Source organism: Armigeres subalbatus, unplaced genomic scaffold, assembly GCF_024139115.2.
Source record: "Armigeres subalbatus isolate Guangzhou_Male unplaced genomic scaffold, GZ_Asu_2 Contig1190, whole genome shotgun sequence".
Classification (NCBI taxonomy): Eukaryota; Metazoa; Arthropoda; class Insecta; order Diptera; family Culicidae; genus Armigeres; species Armigeres subalbatus.
In genome coordinates, this window is record NW_026941946.1 from 420,870 (window position 1) to 438,236 (window position 17,367).

The window sequence follows — 17,367 nt, forward strand, 5'->3', positions numbered from 1 at the left end:
TATGGGTACCGAAGACCGTTCACGTCTTACAAAACACGCACCACAAAAAACCGCCAGGTTCATATTGATTGTTGGTACAAGGTCAAACTCCGTGGTGTTCTTCTTCTTCTTCTTATTGGCATTACATCCCCACACTGGGACAGAGCCGCCTCGCAGCTTAGTGTTCATTTAGCATTACCACAGTTATTAACTGCGAGGTTTCTGAGCCAGGTATATCATGAGGCTAACACGATGATACTTTTAGGCCCAGGGAAGCCGAGACTATTTCCAATCCGAAAATTGCCTAGACCGGCACCGGGAATCGAATCCAGCCACCCTCAGCCGCGCGTCTTACCGGCCCCGTGGTGTTACCCTACTCGATTTTTTAAAGCTTTAGAGAACTTCCCGTTAACGCCTTCCGATTTCTCCAAGATCGTCCTCGACGCACCCGCTGGTTCAGCGATGCATCATACCAGTTTTCGGCCAGAACGTCAAGCTCTTCGTTGATGGACGAACGAAACGCGTCGTGCTGTTAAGGCCAGAGGGAAAGCCCTCCGAGCGCTCAGAAGGGTTCCCTTTGGGCACCCGAGAAATGTAAGTGCACTTACCACTTCATAACTGCCGTTCCCTTTCCCTAGTTATTATGGATTTTATCTGACAAGGAAGCACATTCTTATTATATTTTCACCGATGCGTTAGAAAAGGAATCAGAAGCTTCGTGATACCTAAATGGCTTTAGCGTGCAAGCAAAAATCACAGAAAACAATCCACTAATGGAGTTTCCTCTACGTAGGCTCTGTGAAACTCCTGCTGCTTCCCAAAAAATCAGTTGCGAAACAAATACAGCCACGTCCTTCTGTTTTTCTCCTGGGACTTCATCTGAACTCAACAAACAGCTTCGTCCTCTAGACACTCTAGACGATCGGTGATAAAATATATCGGAATTGACTGTATTCCATAAGGTCGATTTTGTGTTCCAACCGACTGAGAAATCAAGGACACTTCGAGCTATCAAGCACTCTACTTCGGCAACACGGCGGAGGACTATGGCAAATTAATTAAAATATTTTAATAGATCAATTGCTTCTATCGGGTAGCGAAACGATAGATCTCCCATAACAGCGCTTGATAATAATATTTTATTGATTGTTACTATTTAATTATTTTATTCTGCCAAACTTGGTCTCAAATTTCGAACAATTTGATTCAGATTACGAACACCACCTTAAATGCACTAAAATGTAAAACTTGTTTTGTTAGATAAATTTTCATTGTTGGACAATAGTAATGCGGATAAAATTTATTTATTTATGCAATAATAACGAAATATTTCAAATAAATAGTAATATTTACAGTACAGTAGTCTCTTTACATCATGATATTCAAAAGATTCGTGATACAGATGTAAAGTAATAGAAGAAGGATCGAAAAGGGAATCAAATCGACAAAAAATCTCGTCACCTGGGGAGCTCTCGATACAACAAATCAAATTAAATACATACTATCGTCACATTTGATGAATTTGTTTCTCCCTCTTAGCCTGTTTTTTTCATATTCGAGCATAATGCTACACACACCGTTCATGACGTCAAATAATCGGATAAGCAGCAAAATAATTTAAACCTCTATCCCAACCCCGTACATCGTTAGAGTAAAACCAGTAGTGATTCAGTTTAATTCTAAATTTTCGACCACTATTCTAGTTTGAATCTGGAGCAAAATAGAACAAACTCGCTGGTTTCCCCAGCAGTGTTCCATTCATGTTTTTCAATTTTTCAATTAAATGAAATCATTATGTTGCTGCTAAGAAAGGCGCCGTAATTGCAAAGTGAATTGATCCGTAGATAAAATGACGCATTCATACACCAAAACAATTGAAAAATAGATCAGAGCGTTATACCCAGGGGTCTGCGAAGCAGCCATGTTTCAGACGCCAGCATCAAAATCATCGATTAATTTAATACGAAGGCGTAATCATGGTCTTCGATAACCTGCCATTGAAAATATGTTTTACATATCAGCAATTTGGAACAGGCCAACTGTAGATGACAAGGGGACATCAACTGTAGACATACATCTTTTCGAAATCTGAATTCTGAGTGGAGATGAAATTCGAAACCCAAACATTAGTTTGTTGGTTTTCTGTTCAGCTGATCTAACAACCACCAGTGGTTAGTAAATTTCAAGCTCAATCTTCTTCAACTTCTCCATTGCGCCCAACACCGAAAATCATGATCACCTCCGTTTGCAACCGACTCTTTTCTTGCTTATTTCACTTTGTCTTAACCCAGATTCACCTCGACCGTACTTAACATTACTGCTGCACGTGTCGGCCTATTTGGAATGGATCTCCGCTAATACAACATCTTGCAACAACAACCCCAATTCAACACCAACCCAACTCGGCAGTCAGTAACTGAGTAACTGACTGAGGCTAACCGCACAAGCCTACCTACCCATCTCGTCTTACAGCAACAATAACATCGAAAACAGACGAAGGGACCCCTTTTCGAGTGCATGGTTTTTCGGAGTACGGAAGATGCTTCCAACTTATATCATACACGTTCATCGTCTGCACCGCAACCACCGCCACCACCACCATCGTCATCGTCATCATCATCATCATCAACGTCGGCAACGTCATTCTCCGGTGATATCTGAAGCGATTGCTGAATCGAATGTGCGTTGCATAAATTTATGAGGTACCTTAGATTTTACGAGCATGCACGTTGTTGATGCTGCGGCGTTGCCGCACTTTTTCGGGGGGCATTCGTCGGGCATCGTACAAACTTCCTCCTTCTCGCTGAACCAACCGACGTACATAAATCAGTTTGATTTTATGACGACAAAATGCATCCCGGCGAAGAAGACGTGTGTTCCTGATTCTGGAACATTTTAGATTCGGGAACAGTTTTGGAAGTGAAGTTGAGTCAAGCTCACATGTGCCGCAACCTACAATCGGTCGGCGGCAGCGGCGGCGGTGTGTATCGATTTACAAGAAATTCTACCGAAAATTTGTTTGTGTCAACTGGAGGGGAAGCGGCTTCATTTGAGACACGTGAGCTTTTATGTTTACACGCGAAACGTGTCAAAATAGCGGTAGATGACGGCTAGTTGTGTGTATGTTTTGGTTTACGCTTTTTACGATTGCCGAGAGCTGTTATGTTTGCGTTGAATGGCTAAGAAAAGTGTGTTGAAGATTATTACTTGTTTGATGCATACCATTTTTCTTACTAAATGAAGTGTCAACATAATAATTTTTTAGTCATCTTTTACAGTATGCCTATTGCCTATATTAGACTATTTGAGTGATTCATCAAACTGTTATAGAATAATTGATTGATTTTTTTTCCAATTAGCATTCAATCACTTTACATTTTTCATTCTGTACCTTTCGAAGCTCATTGGCGATACAGCTTCAAAGCAGACTACATAGCATGAAGATGACTGGGATTAAAGTCTGGTCCAATCTGGAAAATTATATAGGGCCATATTTTCTTGACATCTTTCCAACTTTGAAATAAGTAATTCATTTAGGAAAATAAAAACAACTTATAATCAATACTGTTTTGACACACATTGAACCTACGCCTGTGCTCGACAGTGAAAACAACTTTTACCGAACCAACAGCAGCCCAGCTGAATCGATTCACTTTTTGCTCCAATCCAGATCTGTTTTGTTTGCTTATTTTTCTCGATTTGTTTCAACAAGTAATCCCACACTAACCAGCAACGCTGGTTCGTTGATGTCCACCATACAGAAACCTTCTGAATAAGCTACTATCACCTTCTTACCGATAGACTCAATCAAGCCCTGGTTGCTGGCGAGATTGTGTGTCGTCTTTCGACGACTATTGATGGTGCGCTGCAAAGCATGTTTTTCTTTTCCACGCGACAACAAACAGAAGAAAAAAATGGCAAAGGAGGCAAAACTGCCAGCAATAAAGAAATCTTCGTCCCCTCGCCGTTCTCATCACCATGTCGTTGTCGTCGTCGTTCATCCCCATTGACGGGAAAAGAAGTCATAAATAAATGAAAGGAAAGCTCGCCTTCCTTCGTTAGATGCCGAGAAAGGGGTCCACCACAAAGTGAACCTCTAATGATGGTGCACCGCGAAAGAAGTGATCCTGTTAGTTCGATACCATTGCAGTAAGGTTCGTATTTTTTTCTCGATTTCACTACAGCATTAATGTGCACTCTTTCATCTTTGAGGTGACTTCGACTTCTGAAAGAAGATAGGCTTATGTACCTATAGCATGCATTGTTAAGAGATATGGTTTAGGAATTAACTACCCACAAAGTGAGTGAACATCAAAACTTCGATTCTCCATAATATGGAAGATTTCTTACTATAAGATGAAGAAGGTGAATATCAATAAATTTAATAATAATAATTTCTCTAAATATTGAACTGAAATTCAGCTTTCTGAACTTAAAATTAATTGGGTTTCTGATACAGTAATATCACGATTTTAGGATGATAAAATAGGGGATGTGACAAAATCGGATTTTTTTAATTTTCGATTTTTTAATTCATTTCACTAATGGCCAAACCGCACCAAGCGTCAACAAAAAAATCTAATTTTTCTGCCAAAGCTTCCGTCTGGCGGATTTAATTTATCACAAATCGTATCGGTAATCAAGGATGTTATCGATCATTTAGTAATTCGCGTTCGATCATTTAGTAGTTTGTCAATAAGTCATTCCAAAAGCTGAATTTTGAAATGTGTTGTATGGTGGACTTCTAGTGCGAAGGTTTTTCTACAACTCTACCTAATGGTTCGTTCTTTGAATACCAATAGTAACGGAGTTATTGCTAAAGTTTCAGTAACTTAGACTAAATGATTACAAAATCACAATCATTTAGTTTAAGCTACTGCAACTAGCGCTATAACTCCGTTATTAGTTGAATTCTAGCAACAAACCATTAGGCAGAGTTGTAGAAAAACCTCCGCACTAGAAGTCCACCATACAACACATTTCGAAATTCAGTTTTTGGAATGACTTATTGACAAACTACTAAATGATCGAACGCGAATTACTAAATGATCGATAACATCCTTGTCGGTAATCCCTCAAACCCACAACTGAGGATATTCTACAACAGATGTTTGATACAGTTTGGAAAGCCTTTTAAAGGCAAGTTCAATACTTCACGCAATTATTCAAGTTTTCATCGGGTGCATCGCAGTTTAGTTCAAAGCCGTATAATAAACTTCAATAATGCTCTTACAGCGATATACTTCGAATACTTCATAAACTTATTACCCCATCAAATATTTCATGGTAAATCGGCAGATTTAGTAGAAAACTAATCAACCGTATGTTGCCCCGACGCTTATGGGAGATTTAAACCAGTGAAGGCCGATTGTCCACCCAACAATTTAGCACCGAACACAATTTACAAAATCTAGTGGACAGTTGATGGACATTTAGGGGGTCTCGTAGTATAGTTGGCTACACGTAGCCTTATAAACGTATGATTTTAGGTTCGATTCCCAGCGTCCAAGCCCACGTCAGTCGCCAAATGCGCAGCCCATACGGTGGTGTTTTGGAGAACGCGCCTTACTGTTACGACTGCCTGATGACGACTGACAACTTGTTCTTCTCAGAGGCATTTCTCCAACGTAACCGGATAAATGGCAACCAATCAATGCAACGACCATTGGATTCACACTACATGGACAAATTGACACAATGGACTCAAGAGAGTAAAGGAAGCTTAAACATAGATTCTGTGAAGATTCTGTACGGCAGAATACCACAGTGGATCTCGGCACTGTAGCGGTTAAGTAACACAGAGTGCCTACCAAATAAAGAAAGGAATAAAAAAAATCGACGCCTGTGTTGAACTTTCATAAGTGTCTTTGTAACAAACGGCCGATTAATTTTCGACACAACAAGCTGATCTGTTATGATCGAACTTGCTAATAACTATTCATATACTAGTCGACCCGGCAGACGTTGTCCTGCATAGTAGGCGAAAATGCGCGTCGTTGGAATTTTCATACGAATCTTTATTTCAGTTTTTCACGATTTACTCAGCCCTACCCGTGATTTTCGCATGAGGAAATATCATATAAACCCATCGGAAACGATAACAAACATATTTGCTGAATAAATGAATAAAATCCATCCATCCGTTTTCGAGTTATGCGGATACGAACACAGACCATTTCATATTATTATATAGATTTATTCATTCGCATGCCAGTCTAGTGTACAATAATGTATCTAGAAATTACTTTTATAAAGTTGTTCATTGGATCGATATGCACTTTAATTATTTCCGACCTCAGCCAAATTTACGCCTAGAAGACAACATTCGGAAATCGATCATTCTTTGGATGAAGTTCCGTCAATATGGTAAGATGCGTCAACGCGTGATTGGGTGGCAGCCAATCAACGCAATGATGTGCAAGCTGAGGATAAAAGGTCGTTTATTCAACTATAGCATCATCAACGTGCACTGCCCACACGAAGGGAGACCCGACGACGAGAAAGAAGCGTTCTACGCACAGCTGGAGCAGACATACGATGGATGCCCACTGCGGGTGACATGAACGCACAGGTAGGAAGGGAGGAAATGTATAGACCGGTCATCGGACCGGATGGTCTGCACACCGTATCGAATGACAACGGCCAACGATGCATAAACTTCGCAGCCTCCCGCGGAATGGTGGTCCGAAGCAGCTTCTTTCCCCGCAAAAATATCCACAAGGCAACATGGAGATCACCTAACCAAGAAACGGAAAACCAAATCGACCACGTTCTAATCGACGGTAAATTCTTCTCCGACATCACGAACGTCCGCACTTACCGCAGTGCGAATATTGAATCCGACCACTACCTCGTTGCAGTATGCCTGCGCTCAAAGCTCTCGACGGTGTACAACACGCGTCGAAGTCGGACGCCGCGGCTTAACATTGGGCGGCTACAAGACGGTAGACTAGCCCAAGAATACGCGCAGCAGCTGGAAGTGGCACTCCCAACGGAAGAGCAGCTAGGCGCAGCGTCTCTTGAAGATGGAGAGATATTCGATCCGCCATTGGTAGCACCGCAACCGCTGCACTTGGCATGGTGCCCCCGGATCAGAGAAACGACTGGTATGACGGCGAATGTAAGCAGTTAGTAGAAGAGAAGAATGCAGCAACGGCGAGATTGCTGCAAAAACGCACGAGGGCGAACGAGGCACGATAAAAACAGGCGCGGAACAGACAAAACTCGATTTTCCGGAGGAAAAAGCGTCAGCAGGAAGATTGAGACCGTGAAGAGACGGAGCAACTGTACCGCGCTAATAACACACGAAAGTTCTATGAGAAGTTGAACCGTACACGTAAGGGTCACGTGCCACAGCCTGATATGTGTAAGGACATAAACGGAAACCTTCTTACGAACGAGCGTGAGGTGATCCAAAGGTGGCGGCAGCACTACGAAGAGCACCTGAATGGCGATGTGCCAGACGAAGATGGCGGTATGGTGATGGACCTGGGGGAACTCGCGCAGGACATAAATTTACCGGCTCCGGATCTCCAGGAAATCCAGGAGGAGATTGGCCGGCTGAAGAACATCAAAGACCCTGGGGTTGACCAACTATCAGGAGAGCTGTTTAAACACGGTGGTGAGGCACTGGCTAGAGCGCTGCACTGGGTCATTACCAAGATTTGGGAGGAGGAAGTTTTGCCGCAGGAGTGGATGGAAGGTGTCGTGTGTCCCAGGCGGGTTTTATGGGCGAACGCTCCACCACGGACCAGGTGTTCACCATTCGCCAAGTACTGCAGAAATGCCGCTAATACAACGTGCCCACACATCATCTATTTATCGACTTCAAAGCCGCATATGATACAATCGATCGGGACCAGCTATGGCAGATAATGCACGAACACGGATTTCCGGATAAACTGACACGGTTGATCAAAGCGACGATGGATCGGGTGATGTGCGTAGTTCGAGTTTCAGGGGCATTCTCGAGTCCCTTCGAAACCCACAGAGGGTTACGGCAAGGTGATGGTCTTTCGTGTCTGCTATTCAACATCGCTTTGGAAGGGGTAATACGAAGAGCAGGGATTAACATGAGTGGTACAATTTTCAATAAGTCCGTCCAGCTATTTGGCTTCGCCGACGATATAGATATTATGGCACGTAACTTTGAGAAGATGGAGGAAGCCTACATCAGACTGAAGAGGGAAGCCAAGCGGATCGGACTAGTCATCAACACGTCGAAGACGAAGTACATGATAGGAAGAGGTTCAAGAGAAGACAATGTGAGCCCCCACCGCGAGTTTGCATCGGTGGTGACGAAATCGAGGTGGTAGAAGAATTTGTGTACTTGGGCTCACTGGTGACTGCCGAAAATGATACCAGCAGAGAAATTCGGAGACGCATAGTGGCTGGAAATCTTACATACTTTGGACTCCGCAAGACGCTCCGATCGAATAGAGTTCGCCGCCGTACCAAACTGACAATCTACAAAACGCTCATTAGACCGGTAGTCCTCTACGGACACGAGACCTGGACGATGCTCGTGGAGGACCAACGCGCACTTGGAGTTTTCGAAAGGAAAGGAAAGTGCTGCGTACCATCTATGGTGGGGTGCAGATGGCGGACGGTACGTGGAGGAGGCGAATGAACCACGAGTTGCATCAGCTGTTGGGAGAACCATCGTTCACACCGCGAAAATCGGAGGACTGCGGTGGGCCGGGCACGTAGCCAGAATGTCGGACAGTAACCCGGTGAAAATGGTTCTCGACAACGATCCGACGGGCACAAGAAGGCGAGGTGCGTAGCGGGCAAGGTGGATCGATCAGGTGGAAGATGACTTGCGGACCCTCCGTAGACTGCGTAGTTGGCGACATGTAGCCATGGACCGAGCCGAATGGAGAAGACTCTTATATACCGCACAGGCCACTTCGGCCTTAGTCTGAATAAATAATAATTTGTTTATCTTTCAAAGCTAACTCTAGAGAATATCCAACTTACAACCACACAGTTGTGGTCGAAAGACGTATCTGCAAAGATATCGAAAATAATTGGTGAAATTAAATGGAGAGTAATTAACTCGTCTTAGACGGTAAAATAAGTTTATTTTTAGCTGCAGAAACTATATTTGGCTGAATAAGCGCACTATCGACTGCCAATGTTTGTCGGTATGGGTAAATGATGTTCATCGCCGAAAACGTTTACTTTGGTCTCATGGAAATGAAATGTAGAAACCCTGAACTTTAGTTGTATCACATGGCAACGCCGATGTCGAGGAAAAATATTGAGCGATGGTATGGCGTCGATGACAGAAAGAACATTAAATTCGCTTTTGAATATTAAGCTTGCTTTTCGATCCTTCGAGGATGCGTCTAATATTAATAGCATAGACCATGCTAGAAGGCGTTTCGACGGTGCATAAAGAACAGGCTTCGCAACTGCGGATCAAGTGCAGACGGATTTCAGTAATTTTTATATATGTTTAATATGGATATGTAAGAAAGATTTATACAAAAAAACTACCGTGATTGAATGGAAAATAAAAATATTTTCCATATATCGAGTAAAAATAAGTTCAACGACTTTTTGGAGGCTCCTTTTTACACACTATTTATATTTTTATTTTTACATTCAACGAATTGCCTTTGCAAAGTCTGCATTTTATTCACGTAATTCCCAATTCTGGGCGCTTGTACAAATGATGTAGTAAAGGAAATAGAGGTTCAAACCAAAAAAAAACATTGTTTCATAAACTTTGACGAAACTCAAACAATTGCTCTTCACAACTTGATCATTTTCGACTTCCTCCCTAGTTTAGCAGACGTTTTTGAGGTGGATGCGGTTCATGTGGATGTTGGTTAACACATTTTTGGGCTTTCTTCCTCGTTTCACGGGATTTTCTTCCGCCTTCGGTGTTTTTTTAGGAATGTCGTCGGGTGAAATACTTTTTCCAGGAGATACTTTCAGCTTCTTTTTCGGTTGAGACCCAGCTGGAGGTCCGATAACATCATTGCGGTGCTGTTTCAAGAATTCCTTGAATGAATTCCCAACCAAATCGATATTCGCAATCTTTGTAGGCAGCTGACTAGTAAGTTCAAGAGGGTTCCATGGTACGATTCCACACTTCCTGAAGCCTGACATCAGAATGCGTCTTGTATTCGGGGCCATTGCCTTCATCATTGATGAGGCTTCCGAGTCAGCTTTTAAGAATTGTTGCATTTTTAGAACCTTCACGGAAAGTCGTCCAGCGACCCAGAATTTTTCGCCACTATCGTTTCATTGAACCGAAGTACGCGACGTCCAATGGTTGTGTCAAGTGAGTTGCGTTCGGTGGCAGGCAAATGTATCTTACGCTGCTTTGAATGCAGATTTCGACAACTTTTCGATTTAAGATTGTCTCCGATTAGCACTATTGGTCCATTCAAATGCCTCGTTGCTGTCAGGAAAAGCGACTCGAACCAATCTTCAAAAATTTCCTCGTCGAACCAGCCAGAAGCACTTCGATCGTAACGAGTTCCTTTAGGCCCATTAAGCGTCCAAGAGTCCCACAGATGCGCTGCCTTAAACACCACGTATGCTGGCAACAGCTCTCCGATCTATTTCAAACCACATATTGCAAGTTTTTCCCTGGATCATCCGACAGATTCGTTTCGTCGTAGTTAAATATGTTGGAAGCAGGCACTCCGTCGAGTGAAACCTTCAAGTTTTCCATATATTCCTTGATTGTTTCGTGTGTTACTCGACTTACTCGACTCAACTTGATGTTTGGTGCAAACCGTTTGCTTAACTCCTGATCATCACGAAGGAATCGAGCTACCCAGTCTCGGGACGGTTTGTTGTCAGCGAAAACTGGGACGTTTCAACCCTGATTCTTAGATTAGATACGAACTATTTCTCGAAGATCATCCGTTCCAGCGGGAAAGCCGCTCTTGGATAAAGTAGAGAGATGTTCCGAAAAAGATGCTTCTACCGCTTCTGAAAAAAAAAACCTTTTGGTGACCAGGAGCTTTCGGGTGCGATTCGCGGAGCTTGTTATAGATCGTCTGTCGACTGTCTGTTTTCTCGTGGCTTCTGCAGAGCGCAACGGCGCTCTGATATGCAGAGTAAGCTCAACGACCTTGCCGAGCGCTCCTCTTCGGCAGGTTTAGTCATCAACGTCAACAAAACCAAATCGTTGGATGTAAACACGGCGACTCCTTCCAGTTTCACAGTAGCCGGGCAACCAGTGGAGAATGTTGAAAGCTTCCAATATCTTGGTAGCCAAATGGCGTCGGACGGCGGTACCAAGATCGACATAGGCGCACGGATCAAGAAAGCAAGGGCTGCCTTTGCGAGTTTAAGAAAAACAGGCAGATAAGTGAACGCACCAAAATACGAATTTTCAACTCTAACGTGAAATCTGTGCTGTTATACGCTAGCGAAACATGGTGTGTATCAGTGGAGAACACTCAACGGCTGCAGGTGTTCATTAACAGATGCCTGCGGTATATAATTCGGGCCTGGTGGCCTCACAACTGGATCTCAAACAACGAGCTCCATCGTCGTTGTCACCAGAGGCCGATAGCAACAGAAATTCGGGATTGGAAGTGGGGCTGGGTCGGCCACACTCTACGTAGGGGTGGAAACGAAATCTGTAAACAAGCATTAGACTGGAACCCAGCGGGACATCGCAGCAGAGGCAGACCCAGAGGCTCATGGCGGCGAAGCCTCAATAAAGAAATAAAAGAAGTCGACCGAAATCTAACCTAGCAACAGGTTAAAGCGATAGCCGGGCAACGCTCAGGATGGAGATCTTTCAAGTCGGCCCTTTGCACCACCGGAGGTGTACAGGATCCGTAAGTAAGTAAGTAAGTTTCTGCTTGAGACATTAACCCGGATTTCACTTTTCCGATATAATCATTTAAATCTGATCCGGAAACCACCTGGTACTCTGGTACCTCGGCTCTTCGATAGTTATGCACCATATTGAAACCTAAACAAAAAGTAAACGAAATAACTGCACTAATAGTTTTTTGATTAATTTATTGGCTTACCGTGATTTATGGATATCAAAAACAACGTTTACCAAGTAAAAGTTTCAGCAGCTCAAAAAAGCTTGAGATTGACCCGTGAAGATTTTTCTCGTTTTGACAAGCAGTGGTAATCAGATTTCATTGAGGACCTTTGCAAAATAACGCAAAAAATAGTGTTTTACCAAAATGCTGAACATGTTCCTAAAAATCCTAAACATTTCAAAGAAAAATCTGATGGTAACTAATGTACGGAGAACTTTTTAGATGTGCGCAAAACTGAGACAATGCAAATCGTGTAAAAAAAGAATTCTCTGTAATTGACATACCCTTAAACATTTTTTTTTGGGAATTTCTCTAATTTTTACCCCAGGCCGCATTCCTTTCGTTGGTGTTCGAACTCGCTACATTCCGTTAATAGGTAAGGAACTACTTTAGGTACTTCACATGTTAAGCATACGATTTCCCCGTGGTTTTACAGACGTTGATAAGTCAGTCTGGTGTAACCAATCCTTAGGCGACTAATAGCTCTTGTTTTGGTAGCACTATGTCTGTCCTTCCACTGTACGGATGTAGGCCTGTAGATTTGATGTTTCTTACGAAGGTTGTCCTACTGGTTCTCCTTTCTGTTTCCCATCAAGCAAGCCAAATTTCTGCCTTACAATATTTCAATACCTACATCACCACTGGAAACCCTGCAATGGTAAAATTCTTCATCTCCATCCGCTCCATCAGGACAGATATCCGCTCCGTACCTATAAGCAAGGACTACCGTTTTGACTCAAATTCCGAACACTCGTTTCAAATGCCCATTTTGGCATTATTCGTGTAATTCTCTCCAAAGGGTCTTAAATTCATTTGTAATCTTGATCATCAGTACTGAAACCGATGGAATTTTTAGTTTAAGGGTGCCAAAACGCTAGGGTTCGGAATATGAGTCATGTTCGGGATTTGAGCCAAAACGGTACTGTGATGTTGGCGGTGAAAATGGTGTCGTTTTTGAAAGAGGAGACCCGTAAGCCTATATATTGGCTGATTCAAGAAACGGCCTGGGTAAGATGCCACGGCAGTATAAAAAGAATCCAGGAAAGACCAACCGTTTGCTCTAGTCCCGTGATGATCCGAACCTACTGGATAGAGTTTGATGTCATCCGTAGACTGCGATGACCGCAGGGTATGTAAATAACACGAAAGGCTCGATTAACAATTTAGCGGGATGGAAACGGTGTAAGCGTAGAAGCCGATGACAACAATATATTGCGGGAAATAGTCCTCTTTCTTCCAATCGTAAGATCAGTCATTTGTAGAAGCTGTAATGAAATTAGAACTTAACTGGAAATACCAATGAGAGAGCTAATTATTGCCTTTTAGGTGGAGTAATGCAAGCAGACCGATGATAACTTTCGACTGCATGAGTTAATTCAATTCATGTAATGAAAACTTTGACAATTTCTGACCGGTACGGCCAAAATTCTGCTGATTACCGAAAGCGTCCTGACCATACAGGCACAGCAGAAAGACGAAATGCGCGCCATAATGTGGCTAACCATACCCATCTTTTAGATAGCTCAGAAGAGCATCTGTTTTGGCATCTCGATCTAGTGGGACGTACTCCAAATATGTATTTATGTACGTGTACAAGGTATAGATTTACAGAAAGCTTTTGAATGGAATTATTAAAAAAAAAATGTGTACTGTTCTCAGTATTTAGATAATTGGCTCGACAATAAATCAAACCAAGGATTGGTGGACTTCTTCTTTCATCAATTGCAAGAAGCAATCGTTCCTATTAAAATATATAGAGCATTGATTCCGAGTTCTCATATTCTTAAAACAAAGCCGCAAGTGTTCGTACGGCTGAACACATAGGTCAAGCTCATTCATGACTCGAGATATTTGTCTAATTTAATCCGTCTTTCTTCTGTTTTCTTTATTAACGTTTTTCTGCAATTTATAAATTAAGTTCATCACTATTTAATCGAACCCAATTTAAAAGATTTTTGATATTGTTTTATGTCAATAGAGCGCACTCGGAAAACTTTGAAGATTGCTTCATTGTCTTGCTTTGAAACAAATCCACTTTTATCCAGCCTAATTAAATGATAGCAATTTCAAGAAGTAGCACGCTTCTAGGATAACGCTTGATTCATTCAGCAAGTGGTCGTAAAAAGTATAATCCAGTTGATAACTTTGTTGCAACATGATGGTGTTGAAGTAGAAAAAAGATATCCATGCCTTTCGACAAAGCGGTGGTGTCGGTCGTCGACGACGGCTGCTGATGGAGTTTCGCAGTCAATCATTTCCTTTCACATCGGGTAGCGGATTTGCAATTTAGCATAGTCCATACCAAAACGGTACGTTTGCAACAGATCGTACCGACACAACATTTTTGCAACAAAGCGACTGATTTCGCGGCAAAAATTCGTGTCAGCCCCTTGGCATTGTTGGTGGTAGGGTAAATGCACCCGCCGTTCAATCTTCATTCCAATAGGCGTACATTTCAAAGTCGGTCGAAACGCTTGACACAACTACCCTACCGCACAGATGTGAAATCGAACCAAACACCGTAGGCAACAGTAACGCGGGGAATTCCCTGCAATGCAATGGTCTACCTTTATCCCAAAATACGCCCCCACAACCGACCACAGCCATCATCGGATCGAGACCGGCTCAGTCCGACAAACAAACAATCAAACGAACAGAACTTCTCGTGTTTGGCAACGGTTCCGAATTTGGTTACTTGGCTGGTTGGGCACAAAAACGTGACCGAAAGCATCGAGCATCATTCATACGTATAACAGATGGGTCAGACCGAACCGAAAGAGCGCCAAAAGAGGTGCCACTCGACTCCAGCACTGCTGTTTGGGCATCATCATCAAGTCAACGTTTGAATCGACTACACGGCCGGGCGCAGACCAGAATGGTGACAGCTGCAAAAGTGTGTCACCAATGAAAGTTAGGGGTATGTGGTTTGTGATTGTTGTAAAACTTATCCTGCATATCTCTCTCAAATAGGCAGGAATTATATTTTTCAACATAGCTTTCTAGAATTGAAAAGTTAACTATAACAATGAAACTTATTAGTATTCCGTATTTCACTACGATTCGAAACCGATCATTCCTTTGACGTATACTCTTGGCAAGATTTGTTCGTTCAGCTGAATGGCACTAAAACGTACAATCGCGTCAGGAATGTGAGGTGTGCGATATCCAGTTTTTTTTTCCTGAGTCGGTCTGACCACTAGAAACGAAAAGTAAATATTTGAGAAAAGCGTGTTTGAGTGTGTTGTTTTGCAGTTTGGTGCATTGGTCAACTGTTAAGTTCGAAGTCTGTTCATATTTTTCAACGCCCCATTGAAAAAGTCTTAGCAAATCTCATAAATCTTATTTTCCGATAGTTGAGCACGTGACCAACAACCGAAAATGTGCATCCAATGCCATACGCAATGCACACACAACCGACAACCCGTTATTAGTTCGCACCATCATTCATCCGTTCGCTTAGTTTAGTCAATCGATTGTCAACGGCAAACCACAGGCGCTAAGAATCGATAGAGGATGAAAAGAGGGAATATTCATTTCAGATTGCGCCATAGTTTGGCAAATTTCCACACAACACCATTCGCGGCGTCGTCGATGCCGTCGTCATTGACGGCTCAGGTTGACTGGTTTTAAAGAAACCCGGTCCCAACGATATGAGGATCCTATCGTCTACGGTTCCATACAGCGCCGAAATGCAAATCGATCTCGAAGGCAGACATTCATCATGCATCGAAACCGCGATGTGGCTTCTAATACCCAGTGCAATGGCAACGAGTTGGGAAATGTATTCAAAACCAGATTTGCCGTCACTGGTTTTTATGAGATTTTTTTTATTGATTGCACAAACATCGAGCAACTCAATTTTAGAAGAAAGTTCAATTGGTTATAAAATGCTCGATAAAATCAAGTTTAAGAAACCTTTCGAAAAACAATCATAATGTTCAAAGAATCTTCATATTAGACTAGAAATTACAAAGAGAAAGATACTTAAAATTCGTTTCAATTGTGTAAAGTTTCATAAGAACATCGGTCGTTGTAACTTTCCTTTGCGTATCAGTACGAAAGTGGTTCGGTTAATATTTATGATTTGAAAAGTTGACACCGCCAGTTTTTGGAATCACATCGTCGCGTTGTTAATACTATTGCATAAGTCAAGTCATGTTAAGCCGGTAATCAATTATTGTTCATGCCGGTGAAAATGTAAAGGAGTCTACAGTATCCGGTAGAAGGTAGTTTGACCAAAAAAAAGCTTGGCCGGATTTTTCTCGTGCTTTATAATAATGGTTTTTCAAAATTGACATAGAGTTCATCACTACGCTTGGCTGAAAAATATTTATAGCCGGAATTATAGCCGAAAAATAATACGGCCGGAAATATCGTCAGGCTGAACAAGTCATTCAATTGAAAATATCGTTTGGCTGAAATAGTCGTATGGTCGAACATGCCGTTTGGTAAAACAGGTCATTTGGTTGAACATTTTTGATTAGCAGAAGGTCCTTTGACAGGAAGAATAATTTGACCGAAATGTCGAGTGACCGAATTGTCGTTCATATGGCCGAAATGGACGTTGACAGGAAGAGTCATTTGGCCGAATAAGTCATATGGCGGAAAATGTCATCTGGTCGAACGGGGTATAAAGCCGAAAATTACTTTTGGCCGAACAAAAGATATGACCGTGGAAAACAATTGGTAATTAACCTAGTATATCATTTGGAAAAATAGGACATTTTTCTGAAAACTTCGTTTGATCGAACAGGTCATATGGCAAAAAATGTCGTTTAGTCAAACAGGTCATTTGGTCGAAAATGTCTTTTGACAAAAGGGTTATTTGACCGAGAATGTCGTTTGGCCAAATTGGCAATTTGGTCGTAAATGCCGTTTGGCAGAATTGTCGTTTAGCTAACCTGGTCATTTGGTCGAAAATGTCGATAAGGTAAAGGTTTGGTTCCAACAGGTCGTATTGCCTAAAATGTTGTTTGGTTGAACAGGTCATAAGGCTGGAAATATCGTTCGGTCAACCTGGTCGTTTGGTTGAAATGGTAGTTTGGCAGAAAAGACCATTTGGCAGAGAATGTCGTTTGATCGAACAGGCCGCATAAGTTATAATGCCGAAAATAATGTTTGGGCGAAAAATTTGTATGATCAAGAAAGAACATTCGATCGAACTGGTTGTTTTACCGAGTATGCCGTTTGGCCAAACAGTAATTTGGCCGAAAATTTCAGTTTGCCAAAAAGTCATTTAGTACGAAATACTGTTTAGTCATTTGGCATAAAGGGCTTTTGTTTAGCTTGATTGATTGAACACATCCAGTCATGATTGGCCGAAAAACAACAAACAAGCACAGCTCGTCATTTGAAT